The sequence below is a fragment of the Aotus nancymaae genome, unplaced genomic scaffold (genome assembly GCF_030222135.1).
Source record: "Aotus nancymaae isolate 86718 unplaced genomic scaffold, 86718_ANA_hifiasm-v0.15.2.pri h1tg000006l, whole genome shotgun sequence".
NCBI lineage: Eukaryota > Metazoa > Chordata > Mammalia > Primates > Aotidae > Aotus > Aotus nancymaae.
Window position 1 is genome coordinate 50,771,543 of NW_026988417.1, and position 17,359 is coordinate 50,788,901.

At 39.7% G+C, this 17,359-nt stretch overlaps 1 non-coding gene across 1 annotated transcript; it reads right to left on the reverse strand.

Annotated features, from left to right (window-relative positions):
• Positions 1-720: 720 nt before the first annotated feature.
• On the reverse strand, positions 721-827 carry LOC135271969 (U6 spliceosomal RNA). Its single transcript, XR_010340095.1, has one exon. It is a non-coding gene; the product is annotated as a U6 spliceosomal RNA (small nuclear RNA).
• Between the last annotated feature and the right edge of the window lie 16,532 nt (positions 828-17,359).

Genomic DNA, 17,359 nt, shown 5'->3' on the forward strand with positions numbered 1-17,359 from the left:
TGAATGAATGAATGATTGTAGGCTGGGCATGGTGGCTCACACCTGTAATCTGTAGGTGGGCAGATTACAAGGTCAACAGTTCAAGACCAGCCTGACATGGTGAAACTCTGTCTCTAACTAAAAATACAAAAATGAGCTGGGCAGGGTGAAACATGCCTGTAATCCCAGCTACTTGGGAGGCTGAGGCAGGAGAATTGCTTGAACCTGGGTGACGGAGGTTGTGGTGAACTGAGATTACACCACTACACTCCAGCCTGGGTGACAGAGTGAGTCTCCATCTCAAAAAAAAAAAAAAAAGAAAAGAACTGAATAGTCATAAGCTTCTTCCTATCTAGATGTCCAATAATAATGCCTTTTAAGGCCATTAGAGACTTCTGTAAGATACTTGTGTTTGTCACCACAAATGGCTCCACATCTGCATTGTCTGTTTTTAGATGGCCCATTTGAATTAAGTCTGACTATGCCACATACATAACCTTAACAAATTTGTTTGTTTCCCCAAATGTAGATACTACAGCATGATATGGTTTGGCTGTGTCCCCAACCAAATCTCATCTTGAACTGTAGCTCCCATAATTTTCACATGTTGTGGGAGGGACCCAGTGGGGAATAATTGAATCATGAGGGTGGTTTCCCCATACTGTTCTCATGGTAGTGAATAAGTCTCATGAGATCTCATCGTTTGTTTTTTTTGTTTGTTTTTTTTTTAATTTTTTTTTTTTAAATATGGAACACTTCACGAATTTGCCTGTAATCCTTGCGCAGGGGCCAAGCTAATCTTCTCTGTATCATTCCAATTTTAGTATATGTGCTGCCAAAGTGAGCACAAGATCTCATGGTTTTATAAGGGGGTTTCCCTTTACACTTGGATCCCATTTTCTCTCTTGCCTGCTGCCATGTAAGATGTGCCTTTTGCCTTCCGCCATGCCAGCTCCCCAGCCACACAGACTGTGAGTTCATTAAACCCCTTTTTCTTTATAAACTACCCAGTCTCAGTTATGTCTTTATCAGCAGCATGAAAAAAAACTAATACAGAGAATGTGGAATTTGTTTTCATTGATTGTGAAAGTGCAACAAGACCTTCTCCCTCTATGTTGCTGCTGACTACTGACAACACTTTAAGACTCCCGTTGTGTGAGGTAAGAGTTTCACTGAGATAGTTAGCACCTGCATTTTCTATTCTGTTAAAAGACAGATCTATTATTTCCAGGGTAGTATTACTTTTCAGTATGACAGCCAAATACACCATTCCATCTTGAGTTATTTATTGCAGCCAACGTCAGGGTAGTGTAGGCTACTGTTCAGATGCAGGGCGTCATGGCTCCTAAGGCAGGGGATTTCAGAAAGCACTTTCTATATGGTAGCAGGAAACCATCTGTTCTGAAGCAAATGATTTCAATTGCTGCTTAATATTCAGAGTCAATTACACAAACTGTGGATTAGAAAAGGAAATAAGTAGTAGCCAACAAATAATTTCCACAACAGAGCTGAAAAGATTCCAAACGTTTAATTCAACGTGCCTCTTAATCAACTGTGAAAAATTATGCAGCCTGGTGCATTTATCTTCACCATGATAAACAATATTCTTTTGCACTTATGGAAGAAAACCTTTCTCCAATAATTTGATGTGCAAAATGAATAGCCAGTTGCCTCTCCCATTGGCTGATTAGAGAGTAGGAAGCAAGAAGGTGCCTTTGTCTCCTCAGTTGGCACAACCTAGGAGCTTAGTAAATGCAGCTGAGACACTGGGCAGGCACAGGCTTAGGCTCAACTTGGAGCCACTGCTTCTCTACACCCAATCTGGCCCGTGCTGCTAGACTTCTTCCCACGGGCCTAGGGAACATCTATGTTTTCCAACACCAGCTGAGGAAAGATCTGTGTTCTTTCCAGTTGGGATTCTTGAGCCCCATGCAATTTAGGGGTTATCCCTGAGAGTGCTCCAAGACTACTGCAAAGTTTTCCTATCCCTCCAGGGAAGTTTAAGAGGCTTGTCTACTCCTAGGACACACAGCACCTCCAGATCTGAAGTCCAGTTCAGCCAAGATAGTTTCACAGATTAATTAGCTGTTTAATGCTTGTGTGAGACTTGGAATGAACAAAGCACAAACACACTCATAAACAACATAATAGGGGAAGTAAGAAAAAGACCTTCCTAAATGCTTTAAAAAAATGATTATAGCAGGCACTTGTAAAACCTAGATAGCGTATCTGTAGAATTACATATGCTTGTGCCTGAAACTGGGTTTTCCTCAAAACATCTATTTTCATCTTAACAATGGAAAGATGAAATGATGGTTGCCTCTGCATGGAAGATTGTTTTCTACTTCTTTCTACTTCTTTTAACTTTTCAAGCTTTAAATAATGTACATTTAGTACTTTCATAATCACGACACTTTTATGCATTGTTAAAATTCCACAGTGCAGGTCCTCAATTTAAACACAATTGGCACGTTAGGCATAACATACAATACCTATATATAGGAAAACAAACAATGGAAGAGCAGGCATGTGATCATTTTACAGCATTTCTAAACATATCCTAATATTCTAGAACTGGATCATGGGTAGGCAAGCTATGAGAAGTTCCGAAATAGGACCCGAGCCCCCGGGGAGAGGTGTGCACACGTGGAGCTCCAGACCTCTCGGCAGTTCCAGGCATCTTCTCCAGCCCACACCCAGTGGTGCGGGGATAGAACAGATGTGGGGATGGACTCCCCACTGCTTGATAAGAACATAAGAACTCCCTAATGAGGACATGTTTGCCATAAGAAGAAAAGTAGAATACAAATTACACCAACAATGAAATGTTGTCGTTGTTGTTTGTTTGTTTTGAGATGGAGTCTCACTCTGTCACCCAGGCTGGAGTACAGTGGCATGATCTTGGCTCACTGCAACCTCTGCCTCCCAGGTTCAAGCAATTCTCCTGCATCAGCCTCCCAAGTACCTGGGACTACAAGCATGCACCACCACGCCTGGCTAATTTTTGTATTTTTGATAGAGATGGCATTTCACCATGTTGGCCAGGCTGGTCTCAAACTCCTGACTTCAAGTAATCCATCTGCCTCGGCTTCCCAAAGTTCTGGGATTACAGGTGTGAGTCACCATGCCTGGCCATGAAATGTTACTTTCCTTCATTCCATTAGATTGGCAAAATGTGTAAGTCAAAAATATAAGGTGTTAGGGAAGATTTGAAAAAATGAGTTTTTTGACAGTGTTGGCAGGAGCATATGTTGGTATAGCCACTTTGGAGGGCAATTTGGACTACACTATTAACCTATGAACTATGCACACACACCCCTCAACTGTGTCAAGTGTGGGGTTGATTATTCTAAGAGTAATGCAAACCATATTTTTCAATCTGTGCTATCACAAAAGCACAAAAATAAAGATCATGAAAATTGTAATGTACACAACTGACAATTTGGTGAAATAATAACCCCAACTGATCATGGTAACTCCCTTTTGAGAACAGAGGTTAAGTGGAGGATGGGAGCCGATCAACCAATTTCAATTTATCCAGAGTCACAATATTATAGCATCCACCCTAAAGAAACACTCACATAAGTGTATGAGTCTTCATTGGAGCACTGTTTACAATAGAATAAAAACTACCTTTAAAAGTTCATAGTAGGGGAATGCTTAAATTACAATGGCTTCACACTGAGTGCCAGTAAAAGAATGAAGCAGATGTCTGTGCCAGATGTGGGAATATCTCCAAGTTATGTTATTGAATAAAAATTTTTAAACAAACTATAGAATAATAAGTACAATTGATACCATTCACATAAAAAAACAAATATATGTATTTATATAATCTAGATAAATATGTATAAACTAATTTTTAAAGTTCTAAAAACATACATACTAAAATGACAACAACCTCTAGGGAAGGGACTGAGGAAAAGGAAGTCAAAAGAAACATTAACTTAACCTGTAATGTTCAATTTTTAAAATGTACAATAAAAATGTATTCATGTACTTTAATGCAATTGACATGAACAATATTTTTAAAAGAAAGAAGCTCTTACAGAGAAAGCCACAAACCCATGTGGACTATGCCCACTAAGAAACTCCATGTATTCACAGGTTTACTTCTATGGTGCTTTCCCGAAGGACACTGGAAAAGCCACATTTAACCGAGTTTCAACTCTTGCTCACCTGTCTTTGTTTTTAACTTTTATTTTAGTTTCAGAGGTATATGTGCAAGTTTGTCATATAGGTAAATTATGTCTTGTGGGTGTTTGGCATATAGATTATTTCATCACCGAGGTAATGAGCTTGGTACCTGATAGGTGGTTTTTCAGCCCTCTCCTTCCTCTCACTCTCCACCCTCAGGCAGGCCCCAGTGGCTGTTGCCGTCTTCTCTGTGTCCATGTGTACTCAGTATTTAGCTCCTACTTATAAGTGAGAACATGTGGTATTTGATTTTCTTCCTGTGTTAGTTCGCTTAGGATAATGGCCTCCAGCACCATCCATGTTGCTGCCAAGGTCATGATCTTGTTCTTTTTGTGGCTACATAGTATTCCATGGTGTATATGCACTGCATTTTCTTTATCGAGTCTACCACTGATAGATTAGATTGATTTCATGTTTTTGCTATTGTGAATAGTGCTGCAATTAACATATGCGTGCATGTGTCTTTACAGTAGAACAATTTCTATTCCTTTGGGTATGCACCCCATAATGGGATTTCTGAGTCCAATGGTAATTCTGCTTTAAGTTTTTTGAGAAATGGCCAAACTGCTTTCCACAGGCTCACCTATGTTTTGATTCTTTTAAACTTCTCCTGTTTCTTTGGTGAAGAAAGCTTTATATCACAGAAAGAGAAGAAAGGGGAAAGAAGAAGAGAGGGAGCAGGAGAGAAGAGGGCAAGGAGGAAGAAGAAAGAGAAGGGGAAGGTAAGGCAGGGAAAACCATACCTCTATAATCCCCGTGAGAAAAAAAGGGTCCCTATCTTAGAATCCTGGCCCTAGCACTAGCTGTGTGAACTTGAGTCAGTATCTTCGTTTTTGGATTGTCAGTTTTCTCTCCAGCAAACAACAGAGTTCATAAGAAAGCCTAGGTAAGTTGTGGAGCGTGTGGCTTGCACTATGAACTTTTCACAATATATATATATGTAGAGAGTAAGAGCTGGGCCCCTGAGAGCAAGGTGCTGGCTGGCTCTTCCACATTCAAATATGATTAATTCCGTCTAATGGAGGCTGACCAAGTCCTCCCATCTGTTATTTAACAAAGAAAAGATTTCATCAGTGAACCCAAACCTCAGATCTGCAGAAATCCATAGATGCAAGATGTATTAATTCTGTATGTTATTATTATCATTAGACTTTACATTTATAGCACTCAACCATTTACAAAGCACTTTCCTTTCCATTACCTAATGTGATTCTCACAGCTTAGGTTATCAAGGCAGATGATGTTTGCATTTCCATAGGAGGAAATTAAGGCCGAGAAGTTAAGGGGTTTGCCAGGGTCACTTAGGAGTACAGCAGAGATTCAAAATCACTTTCTTTCATTTACAAAGCCTGTACTCCTTCCACTGCACCTCTGTGCCTTACCCTAACCATTGTTGTCTCAATGATATGAGCAAATCCATGCAGATGGAGTGGGTGTGGGACAGGCAGGAATATAGAGGAGGAGAGTAAAGAGCAATTGTCTTCTCCTTCTCCTTCTCCTTCTGTTTCTCCTTCCATAATCATTTCTTGATTCTCCCTCCCACTACCAGTTTAACAGAGAAAACGGTCTGCTTTATAGCTACTCCATAGAAAGGACCGCTAATACCAACTTCCTTTGTGGGAAAATTCTCTTAACTCAACCTTGTATATAATCCAAAACCATCAGGCTTGAATTGTCCATATCTGCTGCTTTAAGATATCATTCATGTCAGGCCCTTGTCTGCCTTTCTCCCCGATAAAGTTGCTCCTCCATCTCCAGCTCTCTGTGCCTTTTACAAACACCAGAAAGAGGGGCATTTTTATACTCCATGTTTGTTTGGGCTCCTTCTGAGTCCCGAGGGAATATTCTGAGATCATGCTTTCCCCATGAATCTACTGAAATCGATTTTCCTTCTTCCTACGTGTGAGGTGAACTGTGATCTCTTGGCCTAGATGGCTTTGTTCCTGGCCAAACAAAAGAGGAAATTTGATCAGGAAAAATCATTTGGGCTGGTCTTCAAAAACCTGGTGAAAAGTTTCAGGATTTGCATGTTCTCAGAGGCAGTCACACACAGGCTAAGAAGAACAAGGAGGAGGGAGAGAATGAGGAAAAGAAGCAAACAAACAAAAAACAAACACTTTCATATCAGGAAATGTTAACATTTTTAAAACAACATATTTTTTCCTGCCTATGAATCTTAAGCTATGCTTCCAAATCAAGACCTACAGAAGTCAGTCCAGAGTCACATTTTCATAGTATCTCCTGCATCGATAATATATTAAAGTAGTTGTAAATCCTCTGTCTGAAATATGGGAAGGAAAGACAAAATTTTTCATCCAGGTGATTTGGATAAGATCAGGAACCAAATATCATAGTGTCTTTACAAGCCCCTTTCCATAATATTACTAAGAAAAGTGACTTTCAGTGCCAAAGCAAAGCAAAGAACTGAAGTCGTTTGCTGCATAATTTAGATGCACTTGGCCCAAATTCATCAAGAAATTGAGAATTTGGAGGCGTTGGAGGCAGTAGACTTTCTTTGCCTGGGGAAGTAGTCTCGCTTTTCACCTTCATTTGTCACTAGATATCAAATTCTTCTAAAACCTCAAATAAGCAGGCATAGGAGTAGCTTACTGATATTTCTATATTATTGCTCTGCAAAATTAGCATTTATTGAAGATTAACTATGTGCTAGAGACTTTGCATATATAATCTCATTTCATTCTCATGACACATCCTCAGAAAAAAATATATATCTCAACTCTGATTTTCAACTAAGGAAACTGGCATTCCAAGAGAGATTCAGTAAGCTGCCCAAGATGACAGAGCCAGTGAGTGGAAAAGAAAGAATGTGAATTCACCTCTATCTCACACACACACACACACACACACACACACACACACCATTTTGTTTGGATGCATCAAAAAGGGAGCACATAAAAAAAACTGCTGGGAAATCTGTGTATGATAAAATATAGCGAGTTTGCTTTTACAGTGGCTATTGGGAGGAATTTATATTTGTAAAGTGAGTTGTCAAGAAATCAGGTGATGAACTCAATCTATACATTCATGAAAGAGATTTTCTATTCACTCTGTTTTACACACTTAGAAAATGAGTTTAGGTGACTTGGCTTAGGGAGTCATTAGTTAAATGAGAACTAAGACCAAAGGTACCTGAGCTTTTGGCTCTCTGGCCTTGTTTAAAGCATGTTATGAGTTGTTATTATAAAAGACAACCCTCTCCCTATCATGGATATGTAGACTTGGATATTGTAGATTGTGGTTTTGGTGACTATTTTGGTGACTGATTGGTAAATTTAGCTTAGACAGAGGAGGAAAGCTTCTTGAATGCAGTGTAGTAGTTAAGAGGGCAAAGCTTAGGATCAAACAGACCGAATATGAATTCACATTCTACCTCTTAATGGTCGAGTGCCCAGGACAAGTTATTTAATCTCTAGAGCATCTATTTTCTCATTTGAAATGTGGGAATGAGAAAAGTATCTACCACATTGGTTTACTGTGGAGGTGAGTTAACTCATATAACCCTCTTGTTCACAAAATCTAACATATTTTAGTTACTATTAAAGGCATACTCAGACCCCCCCCAAAAAAACCAGCCTTTTAAAAAATACACAGTGGACATGCCTTCTTAAAACTGTGAGTATTGAAATTATTTTTCCAGAAAAAAGTAATCTCTCTGCTATAGTATGGCTGGTGTATAGGCAAAATTAAGAGTTGACGTTGAGGTTACTTTTTATATTCGTTATTTCCCTTTCAGAAAATTCAACACATTAGCCACCAATACAAAGCACCAGTCATCATGTATTAGATAAAATTGAAGATGGAAAAATGTTTTCCTCCTCCTCATAAACAATCATGTCACAAAGTTCTTCAAATCTGACGTACACTAGTCAGCATTGTTCCTGCTTCCACTGTGGCTCTGTTAAATACCTAGTCATCATCCTATATCTAAAAATATTATATAACGAGAGATCAATCTCACACAGCTCCCTACCAAGAAAAAATAACAATGACCTTAAATATTCCTTCTACAATTTACTTTGGTATAATTAATAATAACTTTATTAGATGTTAGTTGTTAGACAAGCTTACAGAGAATATGATATACTTACCATCAGTAGATTCTAGAAACAAAAATTATGAAATAAATGAAGGAAGAAAGGAATAAACGGGTAAATAAATAAATAATGTAAGTGGTCTCTTAACAGAATTCTCACGTATTCAAAAACACGTTTTCAGGGACGAAACAAAGAACATGAGCGCCACCTCGAGGCAGAAGTCTATTTGAAACGTGAGACAGACCTGAATCTTTGGAGAACGTTATTAGCACTAAAAGGAGTAGCAGAGATGGTCATTAGGGTCCTGTGTGGCCCTAAATGGTAGCACGTAGGCAGCGATTGAGCACTAGAAATTCAGGTTGTCCAAACTGAGACGTACTGTGAGTGTAAAATACACACAAGATCTTGAAGATAAAAAAAAAAGAATGTAAAACATCTCATTTCTAATTTTTATATTGATGACCTGGTAAAACAATATTTGTGATTATGTGATGTTAAGTACAATATTTATTATAATATTATTAATTTTACTTACTTACTTTTATCTTTTTAATGTTGCTGCTAGAAATTTAAAAGTAAATCTGTAGCTCACGTTATCTTTCTACTGGACAATACTAATCTCACCCCTATTGCGCAGAATGTGGGCTATGGACCAGCGGCAAGGGTATTTGTTACCCGGGAGCGTGTTAGAAATGGAGAATCCCAGGCCTCATCCCCAGCCTTCTAAATCAGAATTTGCATTTCAACAGAATCCCCAGGTGGCTGGTATGTATATTAAGTTTGAGACTTGCTGATGTAATCCAATCCCCCTGTTTTACAAATGCGCAAACTAAGACCCATGGTGGCGGCATGGCTTATTCATGGTTATCTACCTGGTAACCCTAAAACCCCAGGGATCTTGAAACTACTAAATATCCACATCCTCCTGAGGACCCATCTATTGCTTAGAGTAAAAATAAGATTGTTGCTTCACTGGCAAACAAAACACATTATTGTAAATATACAAGAAAATGTGAAGTCCTTAGGGACCCTTGTAACAGAATTCTAGGGTATTCAATGTTTGTGTAAGTCAATCATTACACTTAGAAAACCTCTGCTGTCTAAGATGTAACTACAAATAACATACTTTGGCCATGAAAAAAGGCCAGAGTGCAGAATCAATAATGTACATTCCAATCATTGAGTTCTCAAAATCAATTTAAAGAATACTGATTCCTTCATGTTAAGTAAGAAGGGATTACAGTTGTGTAACTGAGTTCCTTGTGGGAAGGTCTTATTCATTCTTCCAGTCTCCAGCTCCTCACAATATTTTTAGCACATAGAAGACTTTGAATAAGTATTCGTTGAATGAAAAGATTCGTTTCTGTTTATTGGGTCTATACCTCAGGAAACATCCCCTTCTTCACATTGTCTCGTAACAATATAAAGAAACTCGGGAAAATACTTAAGTAGGAACCACAGCTAAAGTTAGTAGTGATTTTGTGCCAAAATCTCTTTCTAACTAAGTACATTGTTAAGAGAAAATTCGAGTAGATGTTAGCCTTAGTTGTGAAAATAAAATCCACTGAATAGAAAGGTGAGGTTCCAATTAAAATAAAATAATATTGGCAGGTAACTCCAACGAGCAAAAGTGGTTAAAATATTTTCAGTCATCTTTGTAAAGATTGTTATAAGACAGATGAATCAAGCCTAATCAATTCTCATCGTGCTATGCATATGAACCAAATGTTCCTCTCATAAGAGGGCATTTTTTTGAACACCAAATGGAAAATGTAGATTTAACTTAGGAAATGAAGTTTTGTGTTCTATAAATTGAATATACTAAGTAGAATAGGAAGCGCCATAATGAAATGATTTTTTTATGATGTAAGTCATATAGGAAGGAAAGTTTAACTCCCACTCTCTTCCTTTCAAATGTCCCATTTCCTCATGTTTTCTCCATTACTCATGACATGTTTTGTCATTAACCTAAATGAAATAATGAAACATCAATCCTACTTGTTATACATAATAATGAACAGATATTGTCACATATAATTATTGAAATGGTAATAATAATAAATAGTAGACCAAAATATTAATTTATATATCATTAATTTGACAATACCTTACAGCATTTCCTCTATCACTGTCTTGAATGTATATTGAATAATTCATTCATTCAATAAAATTTATTGAGAACTTCTAAGCCAGGCACTGATACAGGCACTAGAAATGCAGCAGGGAATAAAATAGTCTCTCCCTCCTGAAGTCCGCACTCTAGTGAGAAAAGATGAACGATAAACGCATAAATGATGAAATGCACAGCATGTCAGAATGTACTAAGTGATGTGGAGAACACTAAGGGGGAAATGCAAAGGAGGGAGAGGAGCTGCTTTACTCAGATTGGTCTTGCTTAAGGGGAACTTTGAGCAGGGACTCAAAAGAAGCAAGGGAGGAGGCCATGAAGACATATGGGGGTGAGCTGCCTTTCTTACAGAACCAAAGGACAGAGGCCCCAAGGCAGGTTGAGGAACAACACAGAGGCAGGAGTGGAATGGACACAGCCAGAGAGGTAGCAGGGCCCAGATCAGCCAGGCCCTTGGAGCCACTGTAAGGACTTGGGATTTTCCTCTAAGTGAGAGAGAAAGCCACTAACTAGAAGATTTAGCAGAGACGTCCATGATCTATTAATAACATCTTGGAAGGAATCACTTAGCTGCTGTGCTGGAAATAAATCTTAGAAGCCTCAGCAGAAGAGGGAGATGAGTTAGATGATTGTTATAATAATCCAGGCAGGAGAAGATGGTGACTTGGACCAAGATGGTGGTAGTGAAGATAATGGAATGGTATCAAATTCTAGACATATTTTGAAGGTCAAACTCTAGCAGGATTTGAAGATAGTTTGGATGTGGTATATAAGAAGACAAGAGGAAACATCAAGCTTTTTGAGCAATTTGAAGAATGGAAATACCAGTTCCCAGGAAAACAGACATGAGTAGATTTGGGTCAGGGGAGGCAGGAAAATGATCAGAGATTGCTTTTGGAGATAAATTTAAAATGGCTTTTACGTATTCTTTTTTTTTTTTTTAATTGAATACACAAGATTAGGATTCAAGGGAGAGGTTGAGGCTGGAGTCCTTGGCATTATTTCAGTCCCTGAGACTGGATGAGATCACCAAAGGAGTGTAGATGGAACCAAGAAGGGTTTCCACAACCAAGTCTTGGAATATCCAACACCAGAAGGAGTTGGCTATTGTTTAACTGTTCAGATGTTTAGTATCGTTGTTCCTCAACCAAAATGCCAGCTCCCTGAGGCTACAGCCCATGCCTTTGTTTCATTCACTAGGCATTTTGCCCATGGTAGTTTACTAAGTAAACATTTAGTTAGTGAATAAACGGGTGTACCAGGCACTGTTTGGAGGGGTTACCAAGATTAAGGAAGAAAAAGTATGGAAGGCCAGGCATGGTGGCTCACACCTGTAACCACAGCACTTTGGGAGGCAGAGATAAGAGGACTGCTTGCATTCAACAGTTCAAGACCAACCTGGGCAAGTTAGGAAGATCCTGTGTCTACAAAAAATAGAAAATTAGCTGGGCTTGATAGTGAGCACCTTTGGTCCAATCTACTCAGGAGGCTGAGTTGGGAGGATTGCTTGAGCCTAGGAGGTTGAGGCTACAATGAGCCATGATTGCCTCACTGCACTTAAGCCTAGGTGACAGTGAGACCTTGTTGAAAGAAAGATAAAAGAAGAGACCAAGGAGGGAAGGGAGGAAGGGAGGGAGGGAGGGGAGGAGAGGGAGGGAGGGAGGGAGGGGAGGGAGGGAAAGAAGAAAGAAAGAAAGAAAGAAGAAAGAAAGAAAGGAAGGAAGGAAAAAGGAAGGAAGGAAGGAGAGAGAGAGAGAGAGAGACAGAGACAGAAGTGATTGCTGGCAAGATGGCCAAATAGGAACAGCTCCAGTGTGCAGCTCCCAGTAAGAGTGATGCAGAAGGCAAGTGATCGCCACATTTCCAACTGAGGTACCTGATTCATCTCACTGGGACTGGTTAGACAGTGGGTGCAGCCCAAAGAGGGCAAGCTGAAGCAGGGTGAGGCATTGCCTCACCCAGGAAGTGCAAGGGGCTGGGGAACTCCCTCTCCTAGCCAAGGGAAGCCATTAGGGACTGTTTCTAGCACTCTGGCCCAGATACTGTGCTTTTCCCACGGTTTTCACAACCGCAGACCAGGAGATTCCCTCTGGTGCCTATAACACCAGGGCTCTGGGTTTCCAGCACAAAACTGAGCAGCTGTTTGGGAAGACACTGAGCTAGCTGCAGCAGATTTTTTTTCATACTCCAGTGGCACCTGGAACACCAGCAAGACAGAACTGTTCACTCCCCTGATAAAGGGAGTTGAAGCCAAGGAGCCAAGTGATCTGGCTCAGCTGGTCCCACCCCCATGAAGACCAGAAAGCTAAGATCACTGGCTTGAAATTCTCACAGCCAGCACAGCAGTCTGAGCTCGACCTGGGAATTTCAAGCTCAGTAGGTGGAGGGGTGTCCACCATTGCTAAGTCTCAAGTAGGCGGTTTTAACCTCATCTGTGTAAACAAACTCACCAGGAAGTTCAAACTGGGTGGCACCCACAGCAGTTCAGCAAGGCCTCTGCAGACACACTGTATCACTAGACTCCCTCCTCACTGGGCAGGGCACCTCTGAAAAAAGGCAGCAGCCCATCACAGACATATAAATAAAGACCCCAACTTCCTGGAACAGAGCATCTGGGAAAAGGGGCAGTTGTGGGTACAGCTGCCCTGCCTGGCAGCTATAAAGAGAGCAGCGGCTCTCCCAGCACAGCATTCAAGCTCTGAAAACGGACAGACTGCCTCCTCAAGTGTCTCCCTGACCCCCATGTATGCTGACTGGGAAAGACCTCCCAGCAGGAGCCAACAGACACCTCATGCAGAAGAGCTCTGGCTGGCATCTGGCAGGTACCCTTCTGGGGCGAAGCTACAAGAGCAAGGAATGGTCAGCAATCTTTGCTGTTCTGCAGCCCCTGCTGGTGATTCCCAGGCAAGCAGGGTCTGGAGTGAACCCCCAGCAAACTCCAGCAGACCTGCAGCAGAGGGCCCTGACTGTTAGAAAACTAACAAACAGAAAGATATCATTTCAACATCAACAGAAACGATGTCCACTCAGAGACCCCTTCCAAAGGTTACCAACTTCAAAGGCCAAAGATAGATAAATCCACAAAGATGGGAAGAAACCAGTGCAAGAAAATTTCAAAGACCAGAACATCTCTTCTCCTCCAAGGGATCACAACCCCTCACCAGCAAGGGAACAAAACGGGATGGAGAATGAGTTTGACGAATTGACAGAAGCAGGCTTCAGAAGGTGGGTAAACAAACTTCTCTAAACTAAAGAAGCATGTTCTAACCCAATGCAAGGAAGCTAAGAAGCTTGCAAAAAGGTTAGACGAAATACTAACTAGAATAACTAGTGTAGAGAAAAGCACTTAATGGCCTGATGGAGCTGAAAAACACAGCACAAGAACTTCATGAAACACACACATGTTTCAGTAGCCAAATCGATCAAGCAGAAAAAAGAATATCAGAGATTGAAGATCAACTCAATGAAATAAAGCGAGAAGACAAGATCAGAGAAAAAATAGTGAAAATAAATCAACAAAGCCTCCAAGAAATATGGGATTAGGCGAAAAGACCAAATCTACGTTTGATCGGTGTACCTGAAAGTGACAAGGAGAACGAAACTCAGTTGGAAAACACTCTTCAGGATATTATCCAAGAGAACTTCCCTAACCTAGTAAGTGAGGCCAATATTCAAATACAGAAAATACAGAGAACACCGCAAAGATAGTCCTCAAGAAGAGCAACCCCAAGACACATAATTTTCAGATTCACCAGGGTTGAAATGAAGGAAAAAATGCTAAGGGCAGCCAGAGAGAAAGGTCGGGTTACCCACAAAAAAGCCCATCAGACTCACAGCAGATCTCTCAGCAGAAACCCTACAAGCCAGAATAGAGTAGGGACCAATATCCAGCATCCTTAAAGAAAAGCATTTTCAACCCAGAATTTCATATCTGGCCAAACTAAGCTTCATAGGTGAAGGAGAAATAAAATCCTTTATGGACAAGCAACTGCTGAGAGATTTTGTAACCACCAGGCCTGCCTTACAAGAGCTCCTGAAGGAAGTACTACATAGGGAAAGGAAAAACCAGTATCAGCCACTGCAAAAACATACCAAATTGTAAAGACCATCGATGCTATGAAGAAACTGCATCAACTAACGGGCAAAACAACCAGCTAGCATAAAATGGCAGGATCAAATTCACACATAATAATATTAACCTTAAAAGTAAATATGCTAAATGCCACAATTAAAAGACACAGACTGGCAAATTAGATAAAGAGTCAAGACCCACTGATGTACTGTATTCAGGAGACTCATCTCATGCTCAAAGGCACACATAAGCTCAAAACTAAGGGATGGAGGAAGATTTACCAGGCAAATGGAAAGCAAAAAAAAAAAAAGCAGGAGTTGCAATCATAGTCTCTGATAAAACAAACTTTAAACCAACAAAGATCAAAAGAGACAAAGAGGGCATAACATAATGGTAAAGGGATCAATGCAACAAGAAGAGCTAACTCCTAAATACATATGCACCCAATACAGGAGCACCCAGATACATAAAGCAAGTTCTTAGAGACCTACAAAGAGGCTTAGACTCCCACACAATAATAGTGGGAGACTTTAACACCCCACTGTCAATATTAGACAGAATGATTAGACAGAAAATTAACAAGGATATCCAGGATTTGAACTCAGATCCGGACCAAGCAGACCTAATAGACATCTACAGAACTCTCCACTCCAAATCCACAGAATATACATTCTTCTCAACACCACATCGCACTTATTTTGAAATTGACCACATAATTGGAAGTAAAACACTCCTTAGCAAATTCAAAAGAACAGAAATCATAACAACTTGTCTCTCAGACCACAAGGCAATCAAATTAGAACTCAGGATTAAGAAATTCACTCAAAACCACACAACTACATGGAATCTGAAAAACCTGGCTCCTGAATGACTACTGTATAAATAGTGAAATGAAGGCAGAAACAAAGATGTTCTTTGAAACCAATGAGAATGAAGACACAACATACCAGAGTCTCTGGGACACATTTCAAGCACTATATGGAGGGAATTTTATAGCACTAAATGCCCACAAAAGAAAGGAAAAAAGATCTAAAATCGACACTCTAATGTCATGATTTAAAAAACTAGAGAAGCAAGAACAAGCAAATTTAAAAGCTAGCAGAAGACAAGAAATAACTAAGATCAGAACAGAACTGAAGGAGATAGAGACACAAAAAAAAAACCCTCAAAAAATCAGTGAATCCAGGACCTGGTTTTTTGAAAAGACCAACAAAATAAATAGACCAGTAGCCAGACTAATGAAGAAGAAAGCAGAGAAGAATCAAATAGATGTAATGAAAAATGATAAAAGGGATGTCACCACCCATCCCACAGAAATACAAACTACCATCATAGAATACTATAAACATTTCTATGCAAGTAAACCAGTAAATCTAGAAGAAATGGATAAATTCCTGGAAACTTACACACTCCCAAGACTAAACTTGGAAGAGGTTGAATCCCTGAATAAACCAATAACAAGGTCTGAAGTTGAGGCAACAATTAATAGCTGATCAACCAAAAAAAGTCAGATGGGTTCACAGCCAAATTCTACCAGATGTACAAAGAGGAGCTGGTACCATTCCTTCTGAAACCATCCCAAACAATAGAAAAAGAGGGAATCCTCCCTAACTCATTTTATGAGACCAACATCATCCTGACACCAAAATCTGGCAGAGACACAACTAAAAAAGAAAATTTCAGGCCAATATACATGATGAACATCAATGTGAAAATCCTTAGTAAAATACTGGCAAACCGAATGCAACAGCACATCAAAAATCTTATATATCCCAATCAAGTGGGCTTCATCCCCGAGATACAAGGCTGGTTCAACATATGCAAGCCTATAAACGTAATTCACCACATAAACAGAACCAAAGACAAAAACCACACGATTATCTCAACAGATGTAGAGAAGGCCTTCAACAAAATTCAACAGCGCTTTATGCTAAAAACTCTCAATAAACTAGGTATTCATGGAACGTATCTCAAAATAATAAGAGCTATTTATGACAAACCCACAGCCAACATCATACTAAATGGGCAAAAACTGGAAGCACTCCCTTTGAAAACTGGCACAAGACAAGGATGCCCTCTTTCACCACTCTTATTCAACACAGTATTGGAAGTTCTGGCCAGGGCAATCAAGCAAAAAAAAAAACAAACAAAGGATATTCAATTAGGAAAAGGGGACAGCAAATTGTCTCTATTTGTAGATGACATGATTATATATTTAGAAGACCCCATCGTCTCAGTCCAAAATCTCCTTAAGCTGATAAGCAACTTCAGCAAAGTCTCAGGATACAAAAATCAATGTGCAAAGATCACAAGCATTCCTATACACCAATAACAGACAAACAGAGAGCCAAATCATGAATAAACTCCAATTCACAATTGCTACAAAAAGAATTAAATATCTAGGAATACAACTAACAAAGAATGTGATGGATCTCTTCAAGGAGAACTACAAACCATTGCCCAAGGAAATAAAAGAGGACACAAACAGATAGAAAACCATTCCATGCTCATGGTTAGGAAGAATTAATATCGTGAAAATAGCCATACTGCCCAAAGTAATTTATAGATTCAGTGCTATCCCCATCAAGCTACCATTGACTTTCTTCACAGAATTGGGAAAAAACACCTTAAATTTCACATGGAACCAAAAAAGAACCTACAGAGACAAGACAATCTTGGGCAAACAAACAAACAAAGCTGGAGGCATCATGCTACCTGACTTCAAACTATACTACAAGGCTACAGTAATCAAAACAGGATGGTATTGGTACCAAAACAGAGATATAAACCAATGGAACAGAACAGAGGCCTCAGAAACAATGCCACATATCTACAACCATCTGATCTTTGACAAACCTGACAAAAACAAGCAATGGGAAAAGGATTCCCTGTTTAATAAATGATGATGGGATGTAGGGCTGTTGGGCC